The 8,404-nt window shown below is 40.4% G+C and overlaps 1 non-coding gene across 1 annotated transcript; it reads left to right on the forward strand.

Moving 5' to 3' along the window:
• Nucleotides 1-7,992: 7,992 nt before the first annotated feature.
• LOC118636757 lies at nt 7,993-8,100 on the forward strand. The gene has a single exon (XR_004960742.1). It is a non-coding gene; the product is annotated as a U6 spliceosomal RNA (small nuclear RNA).
• Nucleotides 8,101-8,404: the final 304 nt, after the last annotated feature.

Here is an 8,404-nt window from a genome sequence, read left to right on the forward strand (position 1 = left end):
GATGTCTGCTCCCCAGACACTGTTGCTGGGGGTATATCTTGACTATGATTTGGCTGCTACTCAGGGGGATGCTGTGGGCTCCTGGCTGTTTGCAGTTTTTGCAACAGGCACCTTGACAGCTCCAGTACTGTGCACAGGGTGTCCACTGATCCAGTGGTGCCAGGTGCACTGGTGGGCTCAGGTTGCTGGGCCCTAGCTGTTCCCACTGCCTCCTCCCAGAGAAGACCTGAGATCGTCCAAAATGGCAAGACCTTCTCATGGAGCAGGAAAAAATGCCCTGAAGAGCCGCTTTCCGTGGTAGCTGGCTGCTTCTCATTCACATTACAGGAACCCTTGCTTTGTGTCTCTGCACTACACAAATTTGGTCATCCACCTTCACAGCCACTCACATCTCTCACACACTAGCTCATTCTCTCATGCACTCACCCTCTCTCTGGTCCTGCCCGCCACCATCTGCTGTCTAGTCAATCAATAAATATTTATTAAATGAGTAAATTAACCTATGGAGATTAACTAATTATGACATTTGTTTACACTGTAGTTATAATAAAAAAAGGGAAAAATTTTAGTTAAATAGACATTTGGTGGCAGGGCTGTGAGTGAAGGGGGTTAAGAATTTTTTAGCCACAAATTATATTTTTATCTATTTTCAACAAATTAATTTTTTTGATGTGATAAAAAATACTGGTATTTTTAGCATCAGGTCAAAATAGATTCATATATGTTATATATTGATATTAGAGGCCTTTATAAAACAGGCCAAGATATCAAAGAGACATTGCTCATCAGTAATAGCTCCGAATGATTTGTTCAGGTTTTTTTCAATCATTGCTGACACATTATCTAGTTAATATTCTTCATTTTCTGTTCCCTACACTTGAAATGAATTATGATGCTATTTTTAACATTGTAAAAACAAGAATATTAGCAAAAACTTAAATTTAAAGTAAATATAAAACACCAATCAGAAAGAATATATGCACCCTTATGTTCATAGTAGCGTTATTTACAGTAGCTAAGATCTGGAAACAGCTCATGTGCCCGTCAGTAGATGAGTGGATAAAAAAGCTGTGGTAGCCCTGGCCAGTTTGGTCAGTGGTTAGAGAGTTGGCTTGTGTTCCAGAGAGACCCGGGTTCACTCCCTGCTAAGGGCATGTACCTTGGTTGCAGTTTGTCCCTGGCCCTGGCAATTACTTGATGTGTCCTTTTCACATCGCTGTTTCTCTCTCTCTCTCTTCCTCTCTCTCCCTCCACTCTATCTGAACAAAATATGAAAAAATGTCCTCGGGTGAAGATAAAAAAAAAAAAAAAAGCTGTGGTATATTTACCCAATGGCATAGTATGAAGCTATAAAAAAATAAGGACCTCTTACCCTTTAAGAGGGCATGGAGGAATCTGAAAAATATTATAATAATTAATATAAGCCAGTCCGAGAAAGACAAGTATCACATAATCTCACTTATATGTGGAATCTAAGGTACAAAATAAGCTGATGACGAACATAGATTTCAGAAACATGGAAGCATGGAATAGATTGATGAATCTCAGAGAGGATGGGGAGCAGGAGATTGACCAAAGAATTTATATGCATAACCCAAAGACACAAACAATAGTGTGGTAAAGGCCTGGGGAGGGGGAGTGGGAGGGAAGGACTCAATGGGGGGGTGGGGAACATCTGTAATAGTTTCAACAATAAAGATAAATTAGAAAAGAAAAGAAATATTTATTTGGATATTGTTTTATGCCAGTTTTTAAAGCTATTACCATGTTTATTATTGTATATGTTAATAGGAGTAATTATGCTTTAATATACTTTTATTGATTGTAGAAAAATAGGAAGGGAGAGGGAGAGAAAGAGAGAAACATTGATGTGAGAGAGAAATATTGATTAGCTGCCTTCCATATGCACCACAACTGGGGACTGAACTTTAAACCTGGTTGTGTGCCCTGACTGGGAATGGGAATAGTGACTTTTGATGCTCAACCAACTGAGCCACATTGGTCAGGGTGATCAGCAATTTTTTTTTTTATCTTAGGCAGTCTTATAACTTGTAAGTCTTTCCCAATGTCCAGCACCATACATTTTCCCACTTTGTAAAACCAAGAGTAGAAAAAATGGCGGGGGAGTGAATGGAGCTACACAGACCGTCTCCCAGAACCAAACTGGAATTACAACTATAACACAGACAAATCGACGGGAAAAACCAACAGAAAAGCAGCTTGCGAGGACCATACAACGAGGGACACCGACTCGATCCCGGTAGGCTTGCGAAAGCGCAAGATGGGGGCTGGGAGCCCACGGTCAGCAGCTCGGCAGCGGCCTCAGCTGGGGGCAGCGGCCTCAGCTGGGAGCAGCGCCCTCAAGTCACACTCCCAGGCGGCCCCACAGCACAGCCAGGACAGAGGCTGAAACAGCCACAGCCACTCACCTTGGGCTCCGGCAGAGGGAAGGTGGACTGGACTGGAACTGAGTCGGGACACTCGGGGTTTGGAGGGTGCTCAGAGCTTTGGCTGAGTTGCTGCCACTCAGGACGGTGGCCACATTGCTCCTTCCCAGGGCTCTGAGGAGAGGCAGCAGCCCCTCCCTCGGAGATCCAACCCCACCCTGTGGGCCATTGAAGTGCTAATTGATGCTCACTAACAACCAGCCTCTGCCCCACCCTCCTGAAAGCCCCTTGGCTGAGCACCAGAGGGAGTTTTTCAATCAACTGACAACCCAAAACTCATCAATTAACCTAGACTGCTAGCCTCCAGGCAAAAAGCTAGAGGATAACAGTACCTTTCCTGGGCTGGCAACTTTAACCAGGAAAGTAAGACTTGACAGTGGTGTTCAACGTGGGTCCTCCCTCGCTCATCTAAACACAGGAGAGGGAGCCACAAACAGCAGAACACCAACACCCACAGGGAGAATTTGACAGGCTCCAAAGCCCACAATGATAGCCAAAATGGTGAAACACAGAAACAGAAGCCAAATGAAAGAGCAAGACACCTCCACCGAAGATGAGATCAATGCAGAGCAATTAGGCATGTTAACAGAGCTAGAATTCAGAGCCATGATCTTGAGGAAGCTGAACAGCATGAGTAAGGACATAGAGACACTGAAAATAAGCCAATTGGAAATTAAAAACCAACAAGAAGAGATAAAAAATGGCATATCCGAAATGAAAAACACATTGGAAGGTTTAAAAAGCAGAGTAGGGGAAGCTGAGGACCGGATCAGTGAATTAGAAGACAGGGTAGAAAAAATCAACCAATCAGAAAAACAACAGGAAAAAACTATTAAAAAACAGGAAGACAGCTTAAGAGAACTATGGGACAACTGGAAACGTAATAATATTCGCATCATAGGAGTCCCCGAAGAAGAAGAAAATGAGCAAGGGATAGAGAATATATTCAAAAAAATAGTGAGAGAAAACTTCCCTAATTTGGTGAAGGAAGAAGGCATTCAAGTTCAAGAAGCACAGAGAGTCCCAAATAAGAAGAAACCAAACAGGCCCACACCAAGACACATAGTAATTAAAATGCCACAAATTAAAGACAAAGAGAGAATCCTAAAAGCAGCAAGAGATAAGCAACAGGTTACCTACAAAGGGAACCCCATAAGGCTCTCAGCTGACTTCTCACAAGAAACACTAAAGGCCAGAAGAGAATGGCATGAAGTAATCAAAGTCATGAAAAACAAGAATCTGAATCCAAGACTACTCTACCCAGCAAGGCTATCATTCAAAATAGAAGGTCAAATAAAGAGCTTCCCAGACAAAAAAAGGCTAAGGGAATACATTAGCACCAAACCAGCACTGCAAGAAATGTTAAAAGGACTGCTGTAATTAGCAGTAGAAATGGGAAGAAAAATAGAACCACACTAAACAAAAATGGCAATAAATAAGTACATATCAATAATCACCTTAAACGTTAATGGATTGAATGCTCCCATAAAGAGACACAGAGTAGCTGATTGGATAAGAAAGCATGACTCATCTATATGTTGTTTACAAGAGACCCACCTCTCAAGAAAAGACTCACATAGGTTGAAAGTGAAGGGATGGAAAAAAATTTTCCAAGCCAATGGAAAGCAAAAAAAAGCTGGGGTAGCAATTCTCATATCTGATAAAATAGATTTCAAAATGAAGACCATAACTAGAGACAAAGACGGCCACTACATAATATTGAAAGGATCTATCCAACAGGAAGATATAACCTTGATAAACATATATGCACCCAATATAGGAGCACCAAAATATATTAAAAATCTTCTGGAGGACTTCCAAGGAGAAATCGACAACAATACAATCATAGCAGGGGACTTCAACACCCCGTTGACAGCACTGGATAGATCCTCTAGGCAAAAAATTAGCAAGGAAACAGAGACTCTAAATGAAGCACTAGACCAAATGGATTTAATAGATATCTACAGAGAATTACACCCCAAAACTACAGAATACACATTCTTCTCAAGTGCACATGGGACATTCTCAAAGATAGACCACATGATAGGACACAAACTAAATCTGTACAAAACCAAGAGTAGAAGCCTAGCCTGATAATGTATAAAAATGATTCACCTGCAAAGAAAACACTGCCATATGCTGGTGTATGACACAAAAGTCATAGAATCAGAGCATCCAGGAATGACAGCATGCATATACCTTGCTCTCGTGACTGTGAGTTGTTCTCATGACTGCCATAGTTTTCCCTGGGTATTTGAAAATAAGTAAATATGGGTGTGTTTATTATCATAATTTTGTTAATATGGAGCCTGAGACTCAACAAAACAAAAAATATTATCTAATAATACACAGTAATCTAGTGACACAATCAGAATTCCCTTTCTGCTTCATTTCTTCCTTCCACCCTGTTATATTAGATGCTGATATTTCTGTTTTGTATTAAAAACATCCATAATAGACAAATGTGTATTATGCTTTAGTTTGACATTTAAATTACCTTTATTTATTTTAAAGACATTATTTTAAGAAAAGGTTTATTTAAAATTTATTTCCACTTATGTGATATGATGTTTAAATTACTACTGTATTTCTATATTTGTTTGTTTTTTCCCATTTGTATAGTAAGGATAGAACCCAAAGGTATATGCCAATAAGTGTTAATGAAAAAAGAAAGGAGGAGAATTATTCAGGGCAAAAAAGGTATGGTATTTTATTTGGGACATTCAGAGGAGAGACCAATGATTAGGTCACATTGGATGAAAAACATAAATAAAACAAGGGATATTTGGAAAGTCTGGTTTTTAGAAAAATAAATAATCTCCTAAAATGTGGACATCCTAATCCCTGGAACTTGTAACTACATTATCTTACATGTCAAAAGGGACTTCACAGATGTGATCAAGTTAAGAATCTTGGAACAAGGAGATTATTCTGGATTGTCCAGGGTGGGGACAATGGAATAAAAAGGCTCCTTTTAATTAAAAGAGGGATACAGAAGAGAAATTTGAAGATGTGATAATGCTGAATTTGAAGATGAAGAAAGAGGTCATGAGTGAGTAAAAAAATTGTCATAAAAGATTAAGTCAAAGATATAGCACTGGCCAGATCAGGTCGGGTCTCTAGGTAATGGTAAGGATTTTGCATTTTATACTGGATGACAAAGGAAATCCTTGGAAGATTTGGGCTGAAATGATTAAGATAGGTTGACTAGAGGATTTGCATTTTTACTGACTGTAAGAAAAACAAGTCTATTCAGCAAATAAAATGTCAGATATATGAAGATAGCATGGGTAAAAGAGTAGTGGCAGAGAGTGCATGTATGATTCTGAGACAAGATGGAGAAAAACATGACTGTGGGTAGGACCAGTGTGAGTGTGAGAGAGTGTGAGTGCACATGAGTGTGAATGAACAACCTCAGAGCAGTGCAGAAATGTGGGACAGAGGGTTCCCGTGTTGTGGACTAGGGGCAACCTGGCTACAGGGGTAAGCAGATTATCAGAGTGCTTCTCATTGCAGAGTCAGAAGGCCCTGCCAAATTGAAAATCCTTTGTCTTCTCTGGGAGGAAGCAGTGGGAGCAGCTAGGGCCAAGTGACCTGAGTTCACCAGTGTGCCTTGCACCACTGGACCAGTGAACCCTGATGTATCAATGCGGACCAGTGCAAAGTAGGAGTGTTGTCAAGGTACCTGCTTGTGGAAGCAGCAACCAGCAGGGAGCTGAGCACCAGCTTGAAGACAGAGCAATACCCTCAACAGCAGCAGCCTGGTCAGAGCCAAGAATGACTCCCATTAGCAGTAGTGCCTGCTTGAAAGCCCAGCACCTTTCTTCACAGCAGCAGTGACTGGGTGTGAGTGGCACCTCACTTCCAAAAGCAGCTGAGGCTCTGAGCTGCAACACACTCCCAGCAGCAGAGGCTAGGGAGTGAAATCCATCCCCAGAAAGCAGCAGACCCATCCCAGAAGAATCTGCAGAGGCTGATCAGGAGTGGTGCTCCAGCCCTAGCAGCAGCAAGGCTCTGGCAATCAAGACCTTTCCCTAACAACTGAAGAGTGGATTTGGAGTGGAGCCCCCACCCCCCTGAGCAGCAGCAAAATCATGGGATCTGAGCATCCTCAGCCCCCAACAGCAGCAGAAAATTGGGAGCTGAAAGTATCACCTCCAACATCAGCAGAAATTGACAATTACCCCAAGAAGAATCAGCAGAAACTGATCAGGAGCTGAGCCCCACCAGGCAGCAGTACACCAGCTGGATGCACGCACCCCAGCAGCACTTACCATGAAAGACCAATACCAACTATAAGTAGTCAATCTTTCAGGACCACAGCAGGCAAGAGGTGCCATACACTAAAACAAGCTTATTTGATACCCACCAACCTGCCTACACATCCCAAAATCCCTCACTGAGCCTAGAACTACCAGACTGCTAAAATGGTGAGACAAAGTAACAACACTCAAATGAAAGAAAAGGAGGAATCACCAGAAAGGGAACTACATGAAATGAAAGCAAGCAATTAGTCAGATAAAGAATTCAAAGCAATGATTTTAAGGATGCTCAAATAATTTAGTGAGAACTACAAGCAACTTCATAAGAATTATAAAGAGCTCAGTGGGAACTACATCAGCATAAAAAAAAAAAAAGAGGTAGAAGCAATGAATAAAAATCAAGTGGAAATAAAGAATGATAGAGCTTATGTGAAAAATACCTTAAAGAATTCAATAGTAGATTAGAAAAAGCAGAAGACAAAATCAGTGAGTTAGAAGGCAAAGTAGAAAAACAACACCCAAATAGAGCAGAAAATTGAGAAAAAAATTAAAAAGCACCAGGAAAGCTTAAGGGAGTTTTGAGACAATACAAAATATAACAACATTCACGTCATATGGGTACAAGAAGGAGAAAAATTTGAGAAAGAAACAGAGAACCTGTTTGAAGAAATAATTCCAGAAAACTTTCCTAATTTGGTGAGGAAAAAAAATCACACAAGTCTAGAAAAAAAGAGATTCCCAAGCAAGATGGATCCAAAAAAAACACACAGCTAGACACATCATAATTAAAATGGAAAACATTAAAGACAAAGAAGAAATTTTAAAGAAAGCAGGAGAAAGAAAGTTATCTGCAAGGGAGCTCTCATTAAACTGTCAGCTGGGTTCTCAATAGAAACACTGCAGACCAGAAGGGAGTGGCATGAACTATACAGAGAAATGAAGGCAAGGCAAGGGTCTGAATCCAAGACAACTATACCCAAGCCAATCATTCAAAATTGCAGGTGAAACAAAGAGCTTAACAACAACAACAAAACCTAAAGAAATTTACTCTCACGAAACCAGCACTGAAAGAAATGTTAAAGGGACTGTTGTAAGAAGATGAATCGAGCAAGAGAGAGAGAGAGAGAGAGAGAGAGAGAGAGAGAGAGAGAGAACACAAGCATAAAATAAAAATGTCAACTACTTAGCATCTATTAATAATAACCTTAAATTTAAATGGCTTAAATGCTCCAATCAAAAGATATGGAGTAGCTGATTGGATAAAAAAAAAAAAAAATGCCCCTGTGTTCGCTTCAGCAGCATATATAGTACAAATTGGAATGATACAGAGAAGATTAGCATGGCCCCTGTGCAAGATTGACACATTAATTCATGAAGCAGTACATATTTTTATTAGAAGATAGGGTAGAAAAAATCAACCAATCAGAAAACCAAAAGGAAAAAAAATAACACAATTAAAAAACAAAAAGACAGCTTAAGATAACTGTGGAACAACTGGAAACGTAACAATATTCACTTCATAAGAGGCCCCGAAGAAGAAGAAAATGAGCAAGGGTTAGAGACTATATTTGAAGAAATAGTGACAGAAAACTTCCCTAATTTGGTGAAGGAAGAAGGCATTCAATTTCAAGAAGCACAGACAGCCCCAAGTAAGAAGAACCCAAACAGGCCCACACCAAGACACAGAGTAATCAA

Source organism: Molossus molossus, unplaced genomic scaffold, assembly GCF_014108415.1.
Source record: "Molossus molossus isolate mMolMol1 unplaced genomic scaffold, mMolMol1.p scaffold_m16_p_2, whole genome shotgun sequence".
Lineage (NCBI taxonomy): Eukaryota > Metazoa > Chordata > Mammalia > Chiroptera > Molossidae > Molossus > Molossus molossus.